Source organism: Bufo gargarizans, chromosome 2 (assembly GCF_014858855.1).
Source record: "Bufo gargarizans isolate SCDJY-AF-19 chromosome 2, ASM1485885v1, whole genome shotgun sequence".
NCBI lineage: Eukaryota > Metazoa > Chordata > Amphibia > Anura > Bufonidae > Bufo > Bufo gargarizans.
In genome coordinates, this window is record NC_058081.1 from 469,445,103 (window position 1) to 469,469,618 (window position 24,516).

General features: G+C 43.5%; 1 protein-coding gene across 3 annotated transcripts in view; it reads left to right on the forward strand.

Moving 5' to 3' along the window:
• Positions 1-24,516, forward strand: part of CALD1 (caldesmon 1) — a 174,442-nt gene that overhangs the window by 34,262 nt on the left and 115,664 nt on the right. For all 3 annotated transcript variants that reach the window (XM_044281057.1, XM_044281059.1, XM_044281061.1), the window contains exon 2: positions 20,786-20,883. The gene's annotated coding sequence lies outside the window, so the exon portion shown is untranslated. The remainder of the gene's footprint in view (positions 1-20,785; positions 20,884-24,516) is intronic.

Sequence of the window (24,516 nt, forward strand, 5' to 3'; positions counted from 1 at the left end):
TTGGGGGCATAAGCCTTTTTGATAGCTTGGTATTGCACTTTTTTGTCATGCAAGGTGACAAAAAATTGTTGTTTTGGCACAGTTTTTTTATTTTTTATTTTCTACGGCGTTCAGGTCAGGGGGAGGATCATGTGATATTTTTATAGAGCCGGTCATTACGGACGCGGTAATACCCAATATGTCCGTTTTTCACGGGGACCCGATGGAGATGCACCTGTACTCTCCGCAAACCCTCTGCATGCCGCGGTCAGCTTTGACCGCGGCATACAAGAGGTGAAGTCTCAAGGGGTGCCGGCGTATGCAGCAGGGACCTGGCTGTCAGTGACTGCCGGGTCCGTGCCACTGATCAGGCGGGCGCAGCTCCTGCACCCGCCCGATCAGCCTGCCGTACATGTATGTCCCTGGTCCTTAAGTCACGTCCAGCTGTGACGTACATGTACTTTGATATTTTAATAGTTCAGAAAGTGGGTAATTTGAAGTTTTTTATATTTCAGTGTTTTTTTATTTTCTTAAAAACTTATTTTTTTAACTTTTTACACTGCAATTTTTGGGAAGGGAACTTGAACATGCAATCTTCTGTTCACTTGTTCCACAGACTGCAATAGAATAGTATGCTGCCTGTCAGGCCATAATGAAGGCAGGGCTTTTCAGGCAGGTAGCCATGAAAGAGCTTGGAACCTTCACAAGGCTCTATGCCATCATGGCAACTGATTGAAGTCCTGTGATGTCGCTGTGGGGGAGGATAAAGGGAGCCGCCTCCTCTGTCTAACATCACAGATGCAGAGAATGCTATTGACAGTGGCATCTTAGAGGTTTTATTACAATTACGCTAATCCCAGTCACTTCCAGCGGGTACCTTCTGTATTATACACTGGCACCTGCAATATATAAAGCAAGTTCAGCATTTGAGCGCTCTCCATACAACCCTTTAATGCTAATCTCGCACATGAACATGATTATGTGTTAAAGGAAAGGCACTAAGGAGGGCAGAGGACAACAGTACAAACATTTCTTTTGTAAGCCTTTTGTTATCAGGAGTAATGAGAATATGAGGTTTTATTCTGTCAACTACAGGTCTCTCAGGGAGGATGGTCTTCACTTTAAAGTGTTCTCTGCATCAAACTGCTTCACAGTCCCTTCCCGTTAGTCTGAGTGACAGCTATAGTGGTCTCCTGGTTGGATGCTACAGTAGTAACTTATTGCTGAGGGGATGAACTGTTGCAGGGACATACACTCACCTAAAGAATTATTAGGAACACCATACTAATACTGTGTTGGACCCCCTTTTGCCTTTAGAACTGCCTTAATTCTACATGGCATTGATTCAACAAGGTGCTGATAGCATTCTTTAGAAATGTTGGCCCATATTGATAGGATAGCATCTTGCAGGAGATTTGAGGGATGCACATCCAGGGCACGAAGCTCCCGTTCCACCACATCCCAAAGATGCTCTATTGGGTTGAGATCTGGTGACTGTGGGGGCCATTTTAGTACAGTGAACTCATTGTCATGTTCAAGAAACCAATTTGCAATGATTCGAGCTTTGTGACATGGTGCATTATCCTGCTGGAGGATAGGTACATGGTGGTCATGAAGGGATGGACATGGTCAGAAACAATGCTCAGGTAGCCCGTGGCATTTAAACGATGGCCAATTGGCACTAATGGGCCTAAAGTGTGCCCAGAAAACATCCCCCACACCATTACACCACCACCACCAGCCTGCACAGTAGTAACAAGACATGATGGATACATGTTCTCATTCTGCTTACGCCCAATTCGGACTCTACCATTTGAATGTCTCAACAGAAATCGAGACTCATCAGACCAGGCAACATTTTTCCAGTCTTCAACAGTCCAATTTTGGTGAGCTCGTGCAAATTGTAGCCTCTTTTTCCTATTTGAAGTGGAGATGAGTGGTACCCGGTGGGGTCTTCTGCTGTTGTAGCCCATCCGCCTCAAGGTTGTGCGTGTTGTGGCTTCACAAATGCTTTGCTGCAAACCTTGGTTGTAACGAGTGGTTATTTCAGTCAACGTTGCTCTTCTATCAGCTTGAATCAGTCGGCCCATTCTCCTCTGACCTCTAGCATCAACAAGGCATTTTTGCCCACAGGACTGCCGCATACTGGATGTTTTTCCCTTTTCACACCATTCTTTGTAAACCCTAGAAATGGTTGTGCGTGAAAATCCCAGTAACTGAGCAGATTGTGAAATACTCAGACCGGCCCGTCTGGCACCAACAACCATGCCATGCTCAAAATTGCTTAAATCACCTTTCTTTCCCATTCTGACATTCAGTTTGGAGTTCAGGAGATTGTCTTGACCAGGACCACAACCCTACACGCATTGAAGCAACTGCCATGTGATTGGTTGACTAGATAATCGCATTAATGAGAAATAGAACAGGTGTTCCTAATAATTCTTTAGGTGAGTGTAGTGTAGTTTAGTAGAATAAAATTTCTTATTCACACTATTCCTGATGAGAAAAGCTCTAGAAAAGGTATGCTTGAATTGCTCTCCCCAGCCCCTGACAGTAGTTTTGCATGGGCTAAACTGCTGACAGACTCCCTTTAAGACATGGTAATTTTTGTCTAGGATTTACGTCTGTTCTCTAAAATTAACTGTCAGACAGCATTAAAAAAATCTGAAACTTTTATTTATGCAAGACTTGGTCTGAATGGTGTGGAGGTGGGTGGGGGCCTGCATTGTGTTACAAATGAAAGTACAGTTAGAGTATACTTGACATTTTAATTTAAACATATTCTAAACAGATGCCCGTGGCACACAACTCAATGGAAGGTTGTTAGGTTTGGCATAAAACACTTTGCCATATTAGGCCATTGGGAAAGGAGCCAGGAAATCAGTGAATCTGGCCTTATACATTTCAGCTTTGTAAATGTCCAGGCTTCAGTTTCCAATAAAAAAAACATTCTCCAAACCTGTAAGACAGATATAAATACACAGTGACCTGCCCACAGATGAATCAGAAGTGCTGCTTATCTTTTATGATGTTTTGCCAAAAAATGAGATGTCGTCATATGTCCATAAATTCATAATTATTCAGGACATTGGGCACAGAGCCAGGTAATCAGGCTGGTAGTGTAGATCATGATGGAGAATGTCTGAACTAAAACTTTATGTAATTGTAGTTTTAACATTTCATGCTCAATCTCCTTAAGACAATCTTTACATTTTCATTCTTTAGACACTATATTGCATTAGTTTTTTCATTTATGTACAATGCATTTGCAAAGTCCTCAGGCCCTTTCACGTTTTTCACATTGTTATTTTGCAGTCCTGTGCTAAAATAGAAAAAAAAAAAAAAAGATTTCCCACATCAATCTTTCACTTAATACCCCATCCATAATGACAAAGTAAACACAGAATTTTAGATTTTGAGTTAAATGTATTTAAAAGAAGCCCTTACAGCTGACAAGGCATATCAGAGCAAAAACCAAACCATGAGGAGGAAAGAACTGCCTGTAGAGCTTAGAGAGAGGTTTGTCAGAAGGCACAAATCTGGTGAAGGGCAGAAAAAATTCTGCTGCACTGAAAGTTCCCAAAAGCACAGTAGTCTCCTTAATTCTTTAATGGAAGAAGTTTGGAATAACCAGGAGTCTTCCAAGAAATGGCCACCACAACCAACTAAGTAATCGGAATAGAAGGGCCTTAGTAAGAAAGGTGACCAGGAACCCAATAGTCACTTTGGCTGAGCTCCAGAGGTCCTGTGGTCCAAGATTATATGGTCTGATAAAACCAAGATTGACATTTTTGGCCTCAATTCTAACTGTCAGTGTCTGGAGGAAAGCAGGCACTGTTCATCACCTGCCCAATAACATCCCTACAGTGAAGTGTGGTGGTGGCAGCAGGATGGCAGTGTTTTTCAGCAGCTGGGACAGGGAAACTGGTCAGGTTTGAGGGAAAGCTGAATGGAGCAAAGTGTAGATATTTTCCTAATGAACACCTAATCCAGAATGCTCTGGACCTCAGACTGTTCCTAAGGTTCCCCTTCCAACAAGACAATAACCCTAAGTACACAGCCAAAACAACACAGAGCCTTTACTTGTATCCATTCGAATATCTCTGAAGAGACCTGAAAATTGGTGTTGGTCGAGCACCAACGGGCTTGCTCGCTCCCGTGCTCGAATAGAACACTTCCCAATGCTTGGGTGCTCTACAGAGCAAAATGGAAGTAAATGGGAGAACCCGAGCATTAAACAAGGCACCCCCTGCTTTGAAGAGGGGAGGGTGTCAGGACGCTAGTTCGGCTTGGAAATCCCTGCTCTGACTCCATATGTAGCTATGTCCATATATGGAGTCAGTGCTTGGGGACACCTAGTATTTAAATCTAATTTAGCTCTATTTCTGAAAAGTTTCTGGTGGGATTCGAAGTCACAACCTTCTACACTACAGCCAAGAATCTTAACCACTACACTATAGAGATGCATGGGCAGTTACTTAAAAAAAAGTAAGTATTCCTATACAGCAGAAGATAGATAGATAGATAGATATATATATATTCTAGAAGACACCGCAGCACATCCGTTGGTGAAAAAGGTCCCAGTAAGAGGACTGAAACGTCGCTTGGGTGAATAAAGATCCACTATTTTTCACCAACGGATGTGCTGCGGTGTCTTCTATTTTTATATCGTACACCTTGGTAAGGTGTTTTTTCCGCTGGCACCCTATCTTTTCCATTTGGAGTGCTGCCCTGAATTATCGTGTTTTTTATATATATATATATATATTAGAAGTGGGGCACGCTCTATAAGTAAAGGGATCTTTATTGAATATAATAGCAGAATTAGCAATCAAATGTCAGGATTGGCAATACATATCAAAGTAATAGTGTAAAAATCAGCAATAGTATAAAAATCAGCAGAATTAAGTGGTCAATAATAGTAATATATAAATGGTAGTGATATTGGACTAATATATTTTGGTACGTTAGAATATGGAATAATATATTTAAAACCTAAAACAATAAAATCTACATAAATATAGATCCCAATATACAGAGGACTTAAAAGACAATGAGGTAAAATATTTGATTAGAATAATCGAGAGGAAGTGGTCATAGAGATTCGGCAATGATATTCGATAGCAATAATTCGATACGTTTTTCCGTTAGAAAATATTCGATGATACGAATAATCGCTCTCTGCCGAATAGTCAGGATAAATGTCGACTCATGGCCAGTCCTTAACACACATTCATTGTGATAGCCAAAAGTTAGAGCGTAAGTGGCATTCGATAGTTTATAAAACAATATTTCACCTGCTCATACACACAGCGGCGTCCCGCTGTATTTGTCTGGAAAGCGATCGCTTAATTTCAGATGGGATATGCGCAGTCTTACCGGGAGGTCTTTTCGCTGGACTGTAAGCCCTCGACTCGGTTAGTTTTCTTTAGAAGTTTTAGAATTCCGGTCTCAAGGGCTGTTTGTTCTGATTTGAATTTAGCGCCAAAAGAGTTGTTGAATACACGTGGTCTTGGTGTCTTTCGTGTAGTAATCATTTCTTACTTTGGCAATTCGCTATTCGTACGATGGTGTCCAGGCCTCCTCAGTCTGGCAATATCCTTTATACAAGTTAGGGGATTAATACCAGACACGTTTCGGGGTTTTAAAACAATGACCCCTTCATCAGTGGTACCACTGATGAAGGGGTCATTGTTTTAAAACCCCGAAACGCGGGGGTCCATAATGGGGGTCCAGTTTGATATTTGCCATGCTATTGTGAACTGGTATTCTATGGGCCAGTTTACATGACAGATTTTGAAACACATGGTTAAAAAAATCAGCGTGGGAACCGCATGTTTGTAGGATTTTTGATGTTCTTTTTTACGTGTCGCTTTTTTTTTTTTATCAATGGGTGTTCAGTACAAAGCTGCATTTTCAGCTTGAGGTTTGTGACACAGATCTGTGCCAAAAAACACACGGAAAATGCACAAAAAAATGCATGGACTTACATGGAGCTTTTTTTTTTTTTTTAGGATTCGCATTCATTTCAATGATGCCTGATTCTGCCCCAAGATAGAGCATGCTTGCTTGTTTCTTTTTTACATGTGTTATAAATAAAAAAGTACTGCTCACCATTGAAATAAATGGGAAGCTGTTTTGAGGCATTTTTGGAGCTGATTTTGAGACAGAAACGCTTCAAAATCAGCACCAAAAAACTGACTGTGAATTGTCCCTATATGAGTTCAACTTTATTATTTATTTTATTTAGTTTGATCTTCAAGCACCTTTTTAATATTTTTTTGCACATAACTTATTGACTTTGCATTCCTTAGAGAGCAGATCATAGTTCAATTAAACCCAAACCAGTTTAGTGGATTATACTTTGAAAATCAGCATAATGACTTGTGCTTATCCATCCTTGAACTGCTCCACCATCGTGGATCATCATGAACAGATAAGTAATTAGAAGCTCTGGTGACCCAGTGCAAATCCTCTAGCAAGTCTTCCCACCTACTATGTACCATTTATAACACAGGTATTTTCTTTTGTGGCAGAGGGACTTCTGTGCTCTCTCAAACATCAGAGACCATGTGTCAATGCTAACTCTGCACCCCTTATAGCTACGCCCATGTTCTGGGTTATATGAGTGTCCTTGGATAACCCTTGCTAAAAACTAGCAAAATCATTATTCGTTATATAGCCTTCTAAAAACAATGAGCTTCTTAAACTGGAGACCAGACTGAACTAAGGAAAAGCAAAACAGTGTGTGCAAGAAAACATCAATACATATTTCATTATAAATTTTAAACTTTTTTTTTTTTAATAATATAACTGACAACACAAGCATGAACATTAAACCGAGTCCAGCTTGCTGTTATTTTTACTGATGATGCACTGTGTTACTAAAAGCAAAAGGTGAGCCGTACAACCTTTTGTGTTTATGCCCCAAGAATGGAAATTTGCCTCTTTAAATTACGGTATGATAATTTGTCTTTTCTAAGGGCACATTCACATGGCGGGTGTTAAAAATGGATAAACTGTCAGTTTTTCATGGTCTTTTTGCATCCATGTGTGTGTACATTTCCTGGCCATCTATCTGTTTTAACGCCTTTTTGATCTGTTTTGTATCTGGTTTTAATGGCCGTTAAAAATGGATGAATATTATTGTTTGTTTTTAACCACAATCACTGCAGTGCCCTCAGTATATATTAATGCCCCTCACACAGTGCCCTCAGTATATATTTTTTCTCCCACTGTGCCCTCAGTATACATTGATGCCCCATAGTGCTCCCAGTATAAATAATGACCCTCAGTAGTGCCTCAAGTATAAATATATAATAGTGTCTTCTGTAGTTATAATGCTCTTCTCTGGAGTCCTCAGTATCTATAATGCACCCCTGGTGTGCCCTCAGTCTATATAATGTCCCCTTTTCCCCCACCCCCGGTATTTCTGGGAACGTCAGGTTTATAGTGTAACCATGGTTTCTTTTCAAAGTGTACCCATTTTTAATGGCTGTTTAAAAAGTGCCCATTTATTTCGATAGGATCCATCTGGCCATCAAAACAGTCAAAGAACATTTCCTATTTTTGGACATCTGTTATTCAGTGGCCATTAAAAAATGTCCCTGTGAATAGCCCCATAGATGGAAATTGTTCCTAAAATGGCCGTGTGACAACAGGTAAAAAAAAAAAACAGCCATCACACGTGTGTACCCGAAGTGCACCTTGGCCCCACTCAAGTGAATGGAGCTCAGCTGCAATACCAGACACTGCCATAGACAAGAATGGAGAACCAAAAAATGCATTCCTGCGTCAATGCTTCATGCAGGTTTTCTATCATTCTCATACTTTGCTATAATTTGGCTTATATACAGTTACAAGAAAAAGTATGTGAACCCTTTGGAATGATATGGATTTCTCCACAAATTGGTCATAAAATGTGATCTGATCTTCATCTAAGTCACAACAATAGACAATCACAGTCTGCTTAAACTAATAACACACAAATAATTAAATGTTACCATGTTTTTATTGAACACACCATGTAAACATTCAAAGTGCAGGTGGAAAAAGTATGTGAACCCCTAGACTAATGACATCTCCAAGAGCTAATTGGAGTGAGGTGTCAGCTAACTGGAGTCCAATCAATGAGATGAGATTGGAGGTGTTGGTTACAGCTGCCCTGCCCTATAAAAAACACACACCAGTTCTGGGTTTGCCTTTCACAAGAAGCATTGCCTGATGTTAATGATGCCTAGCACAAAAGAGGTCTCAGAAGACCTATGATTAAGAATTGTTGACTTGCATAAAGCTGGAAAGGGTTATAAAAGTATCTCCAAAAGCCTTGCTGTTCATCAGTCCACGGTAAGACAAATTATAAATGGAGAAAATTCAGCACTGCTGATACTCTCCCTAGAAGTGGCCGTCCTGTAAAGATGACTGCAAGAGCACAGCGCATGCTGCTCAATGAGGTGAAGAAGAATTCTAGAGTGTCAGCTAAAGACTTACAAATGTCTCTGGCATATGCTAACATCCCTGTTAGCGAATCTACGATACGTAAAACACTAAACAAGAATGGATTTCATGGGAGTATACCACAGAGGAAGCCACTACTGTCCAAAAAAACATTGCTGCACGTTTACAGTTTGCACAAGAGCACCTGGATGTTCCACAGCAGTACTGGCAAAATATTCTGTGGACAGATGAAACCAAAGTTGAGTTGTTTGGAAGAAACACACAACACTATGTGTGGAGAAAAAGAGGCACAGCACACCAACATCAAAGCATCATCCCAACTGTGAAGTATGGTGGTAGGGGCATCATGGTTTGTGGCTGCTTTGCTGCGTCAGGGCCTGGACGGATTGCTATCATCAAAGGAAAAATGAATTCCCAAGTTTATCAAGACATTTTGCAGGAGAACTTAAGGCCATCTGTCCACCAGCTGAAGCTCAACAGAAGATGGGTGTTGCAACAGGACAACGACCCAAAGCATAGAAGTAAATCAACAACAGAATGGCTTAAACAGAAGAAAATACGCCTTCTGAAGTGGCCCAGTCAGAGTCCTGACCTCAACCCGATTGTGATGCTGTGGCATAACCTCAAGAAAGCGATTCACACCAGACATCCCAAGAATATTGCTGAACTGAAACTTTTTTGTAAAGAGGAATGGTCAAGAATTACTTCTGACCGTTGTGTACGTCTGATCTACAACTACAGGGAACGTTCGGTTGAAGTTATTGCTGCCAAAGGAGGTACAGCCAGTTATTAAATCCAACTGTTCACATACTTTTTCTGTGAATGTTTACATGGTGTGTTCAATAAAAACATGGTAACATTTAATTCTTTGTGTGTTATTAGTTCAAGCAGACTGTGATTGTTTATTGTTGTGACTTAGATGAAGATCAGATCACATTTTATGACCAATTTGTGCAGAAATCCATATCATTCCAAAGGGTTCACATACTTTTTCTTGCAACTGTATGTTACGGCTTTGTAAGGCAACTTTCATTAGGCTGGGATCAGTTTACCTTCCCTAAAAGTGACGGGTCTTGTTTTTCTGTGTTCTGGAGAGCTCTTGATCAGAGCTAAAGGAAGCCCAGAGTTCTTGAAAACCCTGGTTGAGAAACATTGCTCTACAGTGACTATACCAAATGGTCAAACTGAAAAATGCAATAATATCTTGTTACTTGAGTGGTTAAGGCCTAGCTATGATCCATTTCATTGCCATGTGGCTATAAGCCAGAATTCAGAAAAAAAAAAAAAAAATAATAATAATAATAATAAAGTTATGGAGCCTAGCAAGAAACGGCCTCGATCTTCCAATTACATGGCTGACAATGAAGCCGTCCAGAACTTGACCCCTTGACGGTGACCTTCTTCATGTTCTATGTTGTGACTCAGAGCACTGCTATTGAACATGTTAAGAAACCCTTACTTTGAGACTTTAAACACATGACTGTAGTATGCCTTTGTATAATCTCAGAGCTGTACGTAACTGTAATACAGCACTCACAGATGTCTATGGAGTCTAACTGTACCTCCATATGCCTCCCAGTTTCATATATAAATATACAGTGTTTCTCTCACACAGATCCTGTGGCATTCTCCATTGGATGATATGCAGCCTGTGAATCTACCACCATTGCAATACTATAACCCCCAGCATTCCCTGAAAGTTTTTAGAGTTGGATGCCCTAGCCCTATAGTCAAGGCAAAGTATCTTGCTGGCACCCTCATGCCCAATGCCAGGCTTCTCTAGTTCCTGGGTGGGAAATCACTACAGTAGAAGTCATGATTAGGGAGTTCTTCCAAATAAACCGTAAGCAGGCGACTAAATTCCTGTACAAGAAATACAATTGAAAATATTTTGCTATATCTGTTGTCCCATTATAAAAGATAGAGAGGTGTATTTATCATTACCCCTACGTCAGTTTTCTGGCATATAAAATCTGGGAACCTCATATTTGCTACACGAGTGGCATTTTTACAACTCCATTGCCATTTTCCAAGAAGGGGGCATGACGAGGATTAGGAGGGGGTGGTGCCAGCTTTATAAAAAAAGGCTGGCGTAAAAGATGACTGACATGTATGACACCTAAGAGTTGCCGAAGATTTCAGTCTAGGTGCATCGACTGCTGGAGGCAGGGGAGGACTGGCAGCCTTAGTCCTGGGGGGCAAATCTAGTCAAGTGGCCCATTTTTAGCCCCGCCCATCATTAAAAGCCCCTCCTACATATAATAGGCCACTCCCAACACACACTGTACAGCTGACATTTTATAGTTGCGGCCTGTTTCTACACATCATACGGAGAGGGGAGGTCTGTCCTGGCTGCACTGCCTGCTTATATAACAAGCTACAGCCAGGAAGCTCCTCCGCTCTCCTCCCTACCCTGATCCTGCTAAAGGCCTGTGGTTCCCCCCACCATCTGCCACCCGCCCGTGGCCTGCTGCCCCCTTTCGTCATCCTCACCCAGTTCTGAATCCTCCTTCTGCAAATGGCAGGAGGAGGAGCCGGAGCATCTCCTCTCCTACATAGCACCACATACCTCTTACATCCAGTGATGTCACCTTTTGTTGTAGACGTTCTCTTTCCTCATCTTCTCCATTCAGACCAGACCGCCATGATTCTTCAGCATCTCCCGTCTCTGCAGAGATTGAGAAACAGACATTAGTTTCCTGCCACCCCCAATACTATACTGCAGAAACAGTCCCCCTGGAAATACAAACTGCCACACAGATAGTGCCCCCAATACTGTACCCGCTATGCCCCCAATACTATACTGCAGAAACAGTCCGCCTGGAAATACTACTACCCCACAGATAGTGCCCCCTTAAACAATTATTGGCACACAGCGCTCTAAAAAATAACTGCGCCCAGACACTAATAGTATAAAGATAATGTCCCCCAAAAATAATTGTGCTAAGCTGATACTATGCCAGGGTGCCCCCAAAGTAACAATGCTCCCCAAAATCCCACCAATAGAAATAATTCTCTGCCAGAGCACACTTAGCAGTAATAATGCCCCTATAGTGCCCTAGTAATCATGTTCTTCATAGCCCCTAGTAGTAGTAAAGCTCCCCATAATACCCCCTAGTAGTAGTAATTTTCCCTATAATATGACAGTACATGAAATACCCCCGCTTAGTGCCCGCAGTTGAGCTAATGTCCCCATAATGTATGCCAGTATAAAATACCCCTATATAGTGCCCCAGTAAATGCCCTCATACTGCTCCTCTCCCCCTTCCCCATAGTGTCCCCATAATATGCCAGTAAAAAAATTCCCCTTAGTGCCCCCAGCAGATGCCCCTATAGTGCTCCTCTCCCCCACAATGTACCAGTAAAAAAATGCCCCTTCTTAGTGCCACCATATGCCCCAATAGTGCTCCACTCCCCCATAGTGCCGCTCTCCCCTATAGTGCCTTCCATAATGTGCCAGTAAAAAATGCCCCCTTAGTGCCACCAAATGCCATAGTGCCCCCCATAATGTTCCAATACAAAAGGCCCCTTTAGAGCCCCCACTTCCCCATAGTGCCCCCAAATAATGCCCCTATAGTAGCACCAGATGCACCATAGTGCTGCTCTCCCCTATAGTGCCCCCCAGAATGCGCCAATAATTAAAAAAAAGCCCCTTTAGAGCCCCCAGTTACCCCCATAGTGCTCCTCTCCCCCATGGTGCCCCCGCATAATGTGCCAGTAAGAAATGCCCCCAATAGTGCCAGCTCCCCCAATAGTGCCAGCTCCCCCTATAGTGCCCCCCCACAGTGCCAGCTCCCCCTATAGTGCCCCCCCATAGTGCCAGCGCCCCCCATAGTGCCAGCTCCCCCTATAGTGCCCCCCATAGTGCCAGCTCCCCCTATAGTCCCCCCATAGTGCCAGCTCCCCCTATAGCCCCCCCCATAGTGCCAGCTCCCCCTATAGCCCCCCCCATAGTGCCAGCTCCCCCTATAGTCCCCCCCCATAGTGCCAGCTCCCCTTATAGTGCCCCCCATAGTGCCAGCTCCCCCTATAGTGCACCCCATAGTGCCAGATCTCCCCCCCCCCCCATAGTGCCAGATCTCCCCCCCCCATAGTGCCAGATCTCCCCCCCCCCCCATAGTGCCAGATCTCCGCCCCCCCCCCCCCATAGTGCCAGATCTCCGCAAAGAAGAAAAAAGAAGAAAAAATACTTACCTCCATCAGCAGCGTGTGCTGCCGGCTCAGGTGTCGCGATGATAATGACGTCATCGCGCTTCCTGAGCCGGCCTCTGATAGGCTGCAGGCATCAGAAGAACAGGGGAGGGACACGCCTCTCCCTCCCCTGCCCCACAGCCCGGCCGCAGCGCAATTACATCCAGGGCCGCGCCGCCTGTGGTGATCGGCGGTGCGGCCCTGAAGAATAAAAATATTATTTTTTTTTTTTTCAGACGGGCGGCCCAGCGGCCGTTTATTTAGGGCGGCCTGGGGGGCAATTGCCTCCCTGCCCCCCGGCCCAGTCCGCCCCTGGCTGGAGGATGCACCTAATTTATGACTAGACATGCCCCTTGTCATAAATGAAGTACGCTCTCCGGCGGCGCAAGGGATAGTGCCAGTCTTTGATGAATTCCCCCATAGCGTTTCTATTACAATGATGGGATAACAAAAACTAGTAAGACCCGTAATGCCCTGAAGATGTCTCCTCTCCTTTCTCTCCTAAAACCTAGCCTAATTTCTGTGGATGGTGTCGACTTTTATAGTTTAATGAAGTGTTCGTATGGCTTTAGAAAGCAGGGGTGTGACAAATATTACTGTTTGGGTGTGGGCATATAGTAAAATGTTTCAATGGATCAAGGGTATGTCATCAATAATGCACTTTTTTTTTATAGAGCATTATGTAGGACTTTCTAGAATAAATGATTTTTGGCCCTTTTTATCCAATAGTTTCTATGGCTTTTATTACTATACATTACTATATAATTTTCTAGGCAATTCTGGCCCGCCAGTAAGTCTTTATACTAGAACCACCCAAATAAATATTCTTAACAAGTAGTAAAGAAGGATCAATATCGCAGCCTCAAAATTAAATTATATTTGGCAAAGCTAAAATCAAATAAGATTTAAAGTTTATAAAATATATTGTTGTGAAAGAGATTGTATTGTTTGCCAGAAAATGATACCAATAAATGTAACAGATGTTTTCATTGCAACTTGGCATTAAAACAGAGAAATCAAGTCCAGGCGGTCATTTTGCGGAGTAAAAGGGTTTATCTGGGAAATTGACATTGATGGCTTATCCTCAGGATAGGTCACCAACCTCACATTGGTAGGGGGCTGACTCCCGGGACCCCCGCCGACAAGCTGTTTAAAGAGGTTGCGGCGCTCCATTGAGCGCCTAGGCCTCTTTCTAGGCCAGTCATATCACTGTACATTGGTCACGTGCAGGGACTGACTAGGAACTTAAAGGGGTTGTCCCACTTTGCTTTTTCAATCTTACCAGCAGTAGATGTCCTGATAACTTCCTGGTTTGGCTCCGGCAGTTGAGTGAAGGCCGGCCACGCCTCCTCATGACCCTGAGAGCTCAGTCCTTGCGTGCTCGTTCATGTGGATGAGTCATCCTTCTGGAGCTGACAATGTATGTGAGGCCCCCCCCCCCCAGTATAATAAACATTGAGTGCGCCCCCCCCAGTATAATAAACATTGAGTGCGCCCCCCAGTATAATAAACATTGGTGGCACAGTGGGTAGTGCCAATGAGGGTTAAAAAAATAAATAAAAAATTAACTCACCTCCACCAATTGATCGTGCAGCTGCCGGTCTCCTGTTCTTTCTTTAGGACCTGTCAAAGGACCTGTGGTGACATCACTGTGGTCATCACATGGTACATCATATGATCCATCACCATGGTAATGGACCATGTGATTAGCTCAGTGACGTCACCACAGGTCCTGAAGCAAGAACAGAAGACCAGCAGCGGCGCGATCAATTGGTGGAGGTGAGTTAATTTTTTTTTTTTTCTTTTTTTTTTTTTAACCCTCATTGGCACTTCCCACTGCGCCACCAATGTTTATTATACTGGGGGGGGGGGCCGCACTCAATGTTTATTATACTGGGGGTTGCTCGTCCTCGGTTGCTATGACGCCGTGCGCTCCCTCCTGCTACAAGAAAACAGTAATACATTGATATGATCGGGCGCACGCGCATGCGCAGAACTAATGCGACGTGCGCGCTCACAGTGTGAGTGAGAGGCCGGCTGTAGGATTGCAATAGTTACAAGTGCGCAGGTGCGGCATGGATGCGGCCGGCGAGATGCGGCCGTATCCATGGGATACCAGCACAAACAAAGGGGAGTGAAAGGAGCGTTTTTAGGCTGAATGCTATGTTTTTTTTTAATGATATGTATTAGAAGAAATGTTCAGTGGGGGGGCAATGATTTAATGTAACCCTATTTAATGAAGTGGGACAACCCCTTTAAGGTGGCCCTGGAAAACCAACTTAAACATGGCCCCATGCTGTAGGCAGGTCCAAATTGACAAAAGATGAATCAACACAAGTAGACAGGGCCAACACAATTAGACAGGGACAACAGAAGTTGGCAGGTAGCCAGCAATATCACAGTGCAGTACAAAATACTGTCCCAGCAGGACCAAATACCACAGTGTAGGACAAAACACTGCCATCTCCACTGCAGTATTCAACTGTATCACTGTTCTATGGATGGTGATACAGCTGACCTCACCTGCAGCTACCAGCCAGGTACCTAAGTAACTGATGCTCCTAGCATTCACTGAGCATTAGATTGTTTAATACCTGGCTGGCGGCCTCATGAATATTGGCTCACTGGGAAGTTTTCCTGTAGGGTCTATGGCCAGTCCGCCCCTGGTCACATGTCTGAGATGCCGCTGATACGTTGCTGAACGAAGGTTACTGTCTGACTGGCCAAGTACAGTACTACCAGATATTCCGGTTGGCCCAGACTCTTGGTTCCGAGAACTCTGGCATAAGAAAACCCAATTTCGAGCTGACTTTGGAAAAAATTTGTATGATCTATATTGTATGGTTTGAAAGACAAATCCATCAGAATAATTTTCTGTAGCTGGTCCAAGACTAGTGGGCCCTTTCCCAGATTAACTGGGGCTCATGATACAGTCAGTTTTTGTCCACCAATATACTCTGTTCTAGAAAGAAAATCATTAGTGACCACCAGGTATTCCATTTTATCAATAACTAGAAACGGCTTCTAATAGTGCTTCTTCCTTCCAGGGATATAAAATGGGGATAATGGATTTTAGGATGAGTTAAGATTCAAATAAATCTTTTTATTGTATTTTTCATATGCCTAACTAGTGGAGATAATAAATCTGCTATGTTAAACCCCTGAAACTGGAGACCAACCAGCAGGGGAGGACTGGAAACTTATAGTGGCCATGGAATAAAAAACAAAAACTAAAAGTGGCCCTATTTTGTGAGTCCAAATTAACAGAAGGAGTGGGCAACACAAGTAGGCGGGGTCAACAATACCATAGTGCAAAATACCATCCCAGCAGAACCAAATAACACAGTGTAGCACAATATACTGGCCCAAAAGCTGGCCCTCTGTGGTGGCCATCAATAGCTACCATCTTCTGTCCTCCTTCTCCAGTTATCTAAGAAGCAGGGGGCTTAAGGGGTGAGGTGTGGACCACAGCAGTTGAATTCAGGAGGGCATGTGCGGTCTCTGGCTGGGTACATGAGTACCTGAATCTCAGTGTTAATTACTGTTGAGAGCTTATTGTGTACCCGTCAGCGGCAGAGAGGAGGGCTTGGGTGTCCCCCTGGGGCATTGGCCCACCCGGAAATTTCCCTGTAGAGTCTATGATCAACCTGCGCCTGCCTACCAGAATGATAAGACATTGGTTCTAGGATTAATATTACACCACCTAATTTGGAACTTTTTGAAGGTATGGCTGCCTAGTCTGCTGATTGGAGTACTGTTTGACAGAATCAAGGTTAATGTTCTTCCAATTATTGCAGGACAAATTTCTAAAATATTTAACCTGTTGTTTTTCAAAGGTTGCATATCTTGTGTCATGCACTGTTGTAAGCCGTGTACCGGGGTGGGCCCCCCAGGATACAGTTAAGTCGCGAACGAGGAAAACAACCCCAATACCAGCTTTTGCCAAAACAGAATTTTACTTAAATGTGGCAATAAATACAACCACAAATACTGGTAACATACAATAGATTTACATACATCCAGCCCGAAGGCTGAGACCCTTGTGCTGCACAGCATGGCGCCCTCTGATAGATGGAGGAAAGTGCAGTAATTTACCTACTGGCAGGCACAACTAAACTGCCACACCTTACCTGTTATTACTCTAAAAACAAGAACCACTGTATGGGTGTGTGTTACGGGCTATCCTGAAGTGCAGCACAACAGCTTACAATCTTACCAAGTTCTACAGTATTCCCCCTCCCATAACTGGTCCTGTAGCACGTGCCTGAGTATTCCCCCTGAGCAAGAAAATGCCAGCCTGGTTTGAGTCTGTGAGAATTTGATCAGCTCTCCAATGTAAAATGTCACTTTAAGTTATGGGGTCCTTGAAATGAACAGTAGTAACACTTGTGACCTGACACAAACAGAAACCCTAACTAATTAACTACAGGCCTAGTCTCAGTCTCTAGGCGCCAACATGGTGATGAGGTGCGTGCACAATCTTACCGACCCCGGTCTGCTTTGCATCCGCTGGTGACTCTGAACAGAACAAATGTCTCTCCAACAAGGATGCGGTACCACAGTGTATGTTGCTTTGTTCCTCTGCTCTCATCAGCGTTCCTGGCAGCAATCTTCCTTCCTCTGGATCAGGATCTTGGACACGATCGGCTTCACTTAGCTGCAGCTCTGGTCACTGTGGGATGCTCTCACACCTGGATGCAGTCAGATTCTCTGCTCACACAGCCTTAGTTTCACCTCCCTCTAAGATGGCTGCTCTCTCCTTCTCTTCTCTCCAGACTCTGTGTAAACCCCACCTCTCTCATGAATATAGTGATATATGTGCAGTCTGTAGCTGTGTTTAGAAAACAGCGGCATCTTGTGGCCAAACAGCAGAATGTCAGTCCAGAACATTTAATTTGATCACACAAACCGTGTTCAGACAAGGAGAGCTGTTTCCCCGACTCACACTGTCATGGTCCTTGTTTCAGTTGTGGTGGTTTCTTTTGTGAAAAATGAAACTAAGCCAATGATCACGGCCAGCCTTCACATGCAAAGATATGAATGCCCATAAACAATCATTCAGGCATGAAGGCAAGATGTGTAAAAACAAAGAGCTATATCGCGTCTGAGCATGCAACTTTCATGGCTGATAGAGCACCCAGGAACTTGTCTAGCCAGTGTTTGTTACTGTATTCATCTCTTGTAAGAGCTGCAGTGTATGCTAAAGCAGTTATCTGTTTGCAGGGCCGGCGCTACCATAAGGCAGACCAAGCGGCTGCCTTAGGGCGCGCCCTGCGCAGGGCGGAAGAACGGAAGAATGAATGAATGCCGTTTTTTTTTTTTTTTTTTTTTTTTGCACTTGCTTGTGCTGCAGCGCCGCCACCGTCAGTGAACCTGCCCGCCCCCAGCCTGCGTGTGCCGGCCGGCAGCCGCGGCGCTCGTCATAGTCAGGGCAACATTACCACCCGTCCCCAGCCTGCGTGCGTCGGCCGGCGGCGCTCATCGTAGTCAGGGCAACAGTACACAACACAGTCACCTGCAGAGGGGGCGTGACTGGTGTGAGAGCGGCACGGCGGCGGCGGGTAGCGCAGGTACCATAGGCGAGGCTCGAGCTAACTGATTGTGTCTGAGTCAGACACAGGCAGCCGCGCCCGCCAGTAAGATGAGAGCAGATGATTCAGACGCACACTGGCCCTCTGGCCCTCTGGCAGCCAGCAGCAGCAGGAGACGTGGTCAGGACAGGACAGGTCAGGACTTGTTAGGGTAGGCGTAGGTCTGAATTGAATTTTTAATGCTATTTTATAAAGAGTCACACCAGTTTAAAATTAATTCAAAATGATGAGATGAGCGCCCATGAGCAAAAAGCGCTAGGCTAGCGCACACACTGACTAGCGCCAGAGCAGAGGCGCTCAGGCTTAGCATGGCATCAATGATGTGTTTAAAAAAATTAATTACAAAACAATCATTAATATTGGGGGGGTCACACACCCCGCCCCCCCCCCCTAATATTAATTATTGTTGTTTTGTAATTAATTTTTTTAAACACATCATTGATGCCATGCTAAGCCTGAGCGCCTCTGCTCTGGCGCTAGTTTGTGTGACCGTGACATGATGGAGGGAGGGCAGGGGGGACAATGTAAATGTCTGTACTCTGAGTATGCCACTGTATGTGACATGGGAATGGGGCCAGGCCGCCAGGAAGGGTCGGCCGGGGGGGGGGGAATGATGTTCCATGGGGGGGTAAAATGTGACACAATAGGGGGTAATGATGTGATCATGGATGGGGCCAGAGCCGTCCGTCAGGGGGGGGATTAAGTGCCATGGGGGGGGAGAAATGTGACACAATAGCCTATTGTGTGTCACATTTCTCCCCCCCCATGGCACATCATTCCCACCCCTCCCGCCCGGTCGGCCCTGGCCCCGGCCCCATCCATGATCACATCATTACCCCCTATTGTCAATAGGGGGTAATGATGTGATCAGGATGGGGCCAGGGCCGTCTGGGCGGGGGTTAATGATGTGATCATGGATGGGGCGCGGGAAAGGGGGGGGGGGGCGCTAAAATGTAGCTTCGCTTGTGTTGGCAAAAATCCTTGCACCGGCCCTGTCTGTTTGATCCTGTTTTTGGATGCCTTGTTTGTAAAACTTCTGCTTTATATGATCTGATTGGCCACAGATTTAATGATTTTTGTCATTTACTTACAGTACGTTAGTCATAGACGGATGGACAGTTGCGATCTCATAAAGAACCTTACTCTCTCATAAGGCTCTCCCAATGTGTTATTGAGATTTTATAAGAACTTCAAAATCCAGAAAACTTGATCATCCCCCTATATGCCCAATTTCTTGTACTACACTCTTATTTGGCCCTAGAATCTGGCGATATACAAGATGTGGCCTTGACCTAAGAATGTCCTAATGATCTGTCTGCTTGCCTTATTCCACAGATGTCTGTTTGCTGATATAGTCCTACATGGAGTTATTACGGGATGGGTCACATGTTGATTTAAGGAGTTCTCTAGCTTACAAAACCCTGTTTCAAATACCCTGTTATTGAGTTCTATCCGAGTTTTAAAAAAAGAGGGTACCCCATTCAAAACCTTAGCCAGAATTATCCAGAGTGTATAATATCAATAGGCACTGTGTAATACTTAATTTATTATGTGGTGGTGCTATAGGAGAATTAAACAGTTAAGTCCAGGTTCCTTCAGAGAGCTGTTTTCTGAGGGTTCAAGCAGTGGAAGACCTTCTGATTAGTTTATTGTCAGGAATCGGGGACCTTGAACAGAGGAACCTCCTCTAATAGCTCAAAATTCCCTAAAAGGGTATATAAAAACCGTTCTAGACTAGACAGTCCCTTTAAGGGATTAGAATGCATTGTAATGTTCAGTATTAAAGTATTTAATTACTCACATTTCACATTCTGAATCATGAGTGGTGTACTCCTCTGTGAGAGCTTTTCATAGCATGTCAAAATGGCCCTTAATGTATACTTAGCTTCCTTTTCATGGTTTAATAAGCCTTAAGGTCTCAAATATGTCCCTAATTTGTTGATTTTGGCTGAGGCGGACAATGTGATAATAGTTCCTTAGAAGAAAAACAAGAGCTGGCATACGTACAAGTAAAATATGGCGTGTTTAGTCTTCTGATAAATGGGATTGTTTGGGCTTTTTTTTTTTCTTTTTGCTGTGCCCATTTTCTTGAAGATCACAAATTGCAGGATGCAGCATGACTCTCCTGAGGACCCTATAAAATAACACTGACACTAATGAATATTTAATATACACTTATGTACAGATGTAGCAATGCTGATGTGTCTTCAAAATTTGGCACCACACTTGGTGAATTGACAAACACTAGTTTCAGGTACAGATGTTTTTTGTTGTTTTTTTATGCAGTTTTCTATGCAGTTCTATGTGTCTCCATGGTAACAGACTACAAACCTACCTAATGTTACCCCCTTCCTTCTGCCTCTTCTTTTACTGTCTGTAGATCATTAAAATATAGAATGGACTAGCACGACTGTGGGACTCAACCACACAGGGCTTTTTTGTAGTATGTAACTATAGATACACATAGGTCCAAATAGGGGCAGTATGCAAAAACAGTGTGAATTTATTTTACTTTTTTTTTTAATACTACCACAAATAACCTAACTTTTACCTATGTTCTTTTACAGTGCTAGAAAACACAACTTCTTTATGTCTGCCTGCTAAGCAGTTGCTTCGTCTGATAAATAGGACTTGGCCCAGTGACCCCCTATCTTCAGTAACACATGTAAGTGTGTCTAAAGTTATATATTTTTTTTACCTTTTTGAGTTGCTAAATATGATTTTGAAAAGCCATAAAACTTTTCAAATGAAGATTGGAATGACCCACAATTATTTTTTTTTGTATGAAATCAACTTATCAAAAAACAACATAAAAAAATAAATAAAAACAGATTAATTCACATGACCATAAGTGTTTTGCGGTATGCAAATTGCAGATCCCCAAACACGGATACTACCCGTGTGCGTTCTGCATGTTGCGGACCGCACATGGCCGCGCTATATACAAAATGCCTATTCTTGTCAGAGACTGTGGACAAGAATGACATGCTCTATATTTTTGCGGAGCTGCAGAATGGAACTACTTTTGCTGCCCCGTTGAAATTAATGGGTCCACATCTGTTCTGCAAAATTGTCAGGGTGAATGGACCCTACAGGTGCATTTAGACAGGGCAATGAGAAGCTGATTGTTAGGAAGAAAGCGTTACTTCCCCACAGTCGGCTGCTCACTCAGTTAAAGGGGTTGTCCGGGTTCAGAGCTGAACCCGGACATACCCTTATTTTCACCCCGGCAGCCCCCCTGAGCCTAGCATCGGAGCATCTCATGCTCCGATGCGCTCCCGTGCCCTGCGCTAGATCGCGCAGGGCACAGGCTCTTGTGTTTTCAATAACACACTGCCGGGCGGTAACTTCCGCCCAGCAGTGTGTTCGGTGACGTCACCGGCTCTGAGGGGCGGGCTTTAGCTCTGCCCTAGCCGTTTTACTGGCTAGGGCAGAGCCAAATCCCGCCCATCAGTGCCGGTGACGTCACCGGGCTGCCTGTCAGCCCCATAGAGAGCCCGGTATGTCACCGGAACTCAGAAAAATGCCTTTGCCCTGCGCGATTTAGCGCAGGGCAAAGGAGAGCATCGGAGCATGAACTGCTCCGATGCTCATGTCAGGGGGGCTGCCGGGGTGAAAATGGAGGGATGTCCAGGTTCAGCTCTGAACCTGGACAACCCCTTTAAGGAGACCACCTCATTTCCATGCAGCGATCACCTCCACAGGATTTATCATTATTGTAATCGCTCATCCTCATACAGCTGCATTGTTTCTGGGCAGCAGATTGCTGTTTAGAATGCACAATCTGCTGCCCAGAAATTATAATTTAGGTGTCTGCATCATTGGGTGATCTGCGGCACGTTTACATGGGCAGATTGTCGGGAATGAGTGTTCGTTTTCAATAATCTGGCTGATTATTGCACCGTCTAAATCCATCTTTAGATTTAAAAAAGCTGATGATATTCATACTGCATGAGTGGTAAGTGGGCATGATACCCTACAGGAGTTTCAACTGTGGGAGCCAACGGCAGGGCTTGAATTAGACCGGGTTGCCCACATAAAACATATTTTAGCTTTTTTTTGTTGTTGATTTAATATTTTTTATATTTAATAGTGAAATGCTTGTTTCATTTTATATTTTATATTTACATTTTTTATGGCCCAACTGAAATTTTATGTTTTAAACTTTGATTTAAAGCCGGAATGACTTCTATCACAGACTCCAGATAAATGAACTGTCATTGTTGGATTCCTGCTCATTTACAGGAAGGCTAAAAGGGCACATAGCTTGCATAGTTCATTCTGCGATGACTGGATAAAAGGAGATTCTAGAACATAATTCACAGTACATTGGTGCAGCGCATTATGATTTTGGGAATTTCCTCTTGTCATCTGTACTCAACTCTTTGAATGCAACTTTTGAAAAGACTACTAGCTACAATTTATAAAAGACAGGTCTACACAGTAACTTGTGCACTGATTAGGATTGCCTTGGCTTGAACAGAACATCTAAAGCTTACCTTGAAACCAGGATCAAAGCTCTGGCTGTAATATTCAGGGAAAAGCATTTGTTTAAGGTTAAAGGTTGTCCTCAGGATAGGTCATCAATATCTGATTGGTGGAGGTTTGACACCCATGATCAGCTCTTCACGATTACACTGTGCATCCTCCCAGGAGTCAGACCCCCACTGAACAGATATTGATGACCTATCCTTAGGACAGGTCATCAATATGTAGTGGCTGGACAACCCCTTTAACCCTGGGTTCACACCTGAGCGTTTTACAGCGCGTTCAAACGCGCTGTAAAACGCTCAAGACATGAAATCCAATGCTTCCCTATGGGAATGGTTCACACCTGGGCGTTTTACAGCGCGTACGAACGCGCTGTAAAACGCCCGACGCTCAAACAAGTACTTGAGCTTCTTTGGGGCGTTTTGACGCGCGTTTGTGGCCATAAGACACTGCAGTCAATGACACAAACGCGCGTCAAACGCGCGTTTACTATTACAAAAAACGTGCATAAGAACGCGCGACAAAAACGCGTGTAAAACGCGCGTTTGAGAAGCGCTCAGGTGTGAACCCAGGGTCAAGAGAACCCGTCAGCGTGAAAATGGAGTGCAATCTGCAGGCAGCATGTTGTAGAGTAGGTGAAGCTGATGAACTTGTTAAATAGTTCTGTGGGAAAAGATTCAGCAGAACTTGCAATTTATACATTTATAGCTGTGCTCTTTCTGAGCTCAGTTGTACACAGTCATCTTTTCAGTGACTGACAGCTCACTCCACATACACGCTTACACAGAGAATGCTATCAATCACTTAAAATATGGCCCTGAGTACAATGGAACTCAGAACTAACAGAGATTTAAATAAATATTTTCCCACAAAACTATATATCAACCTGCTCAACTCTTTCTGCTCTGCAGGTCACACTAAATTTCACAGTAACAGGTCCTCTTTTAGAAGTAGTGTAAATGTTTTACTTCCTGGTTCTGTGTCTGGGAAGGGGAAACGGAGGAGCAGAAAGAGAGAGCAAAAAGAAAAATCATATTCTGTCACTGTCTGACACTGTCATGTCTCACCCCTGTACAGTTTTCCAGTGACCCTAGAGAGGAATACTTTTCTTTATGCTATCACGTCTCTAAACAATCAGATAGGATCTATATATTTTTTTTTTTCTATTGAAGGTTGAGAAGATAACTCAATGCTTTATCCGGATAATGGAGATTTGTTACCTAATCAGTTGTGGTAATTATGTGCTGATATATGAATGCAGACATAGTGACATTAAAGGGCAGATTTGTACCTATGAAACTGGCTGAGCTGTTACATGTGCACTTGGCAGCTGAAGGCATCTGTGTTGGTCCCATGTTCATATGTGGCCGTATTGCTTAGAAAAAGTTTTAAAATATGTAAATGACTTCTACAAGCAACAGGGGCGTAGTCATTACACCTAAAGGCTCTGCAACTGCCACACCCTCTGCACTTTGATTAGCAGGGCCAGGCAGTGTAGACATGATCACACCAGGCCCTGACTTCTCATAAAGTCTTGCACTATGCCTTGCGCTTCAGTATCCGCCACAGGCGCAGTACAGGAAAGAGGCGTACTTTGATGCAAAATTGCATGAAGACGCTGATGAATGTAAACTGCCTGGTGGCATTTTCAAAATATACTATATAAAAAATATAGGAATAAAAGAGTATAAAAAAATACCATAACCTAATACACTTTTTATGCAATATTGAAAATGTTAAACAATGTAAATTAAATATATAAAAAAGTTTTTATTCCCAAATGTTAGTTATATTTAAAGTTTATTAA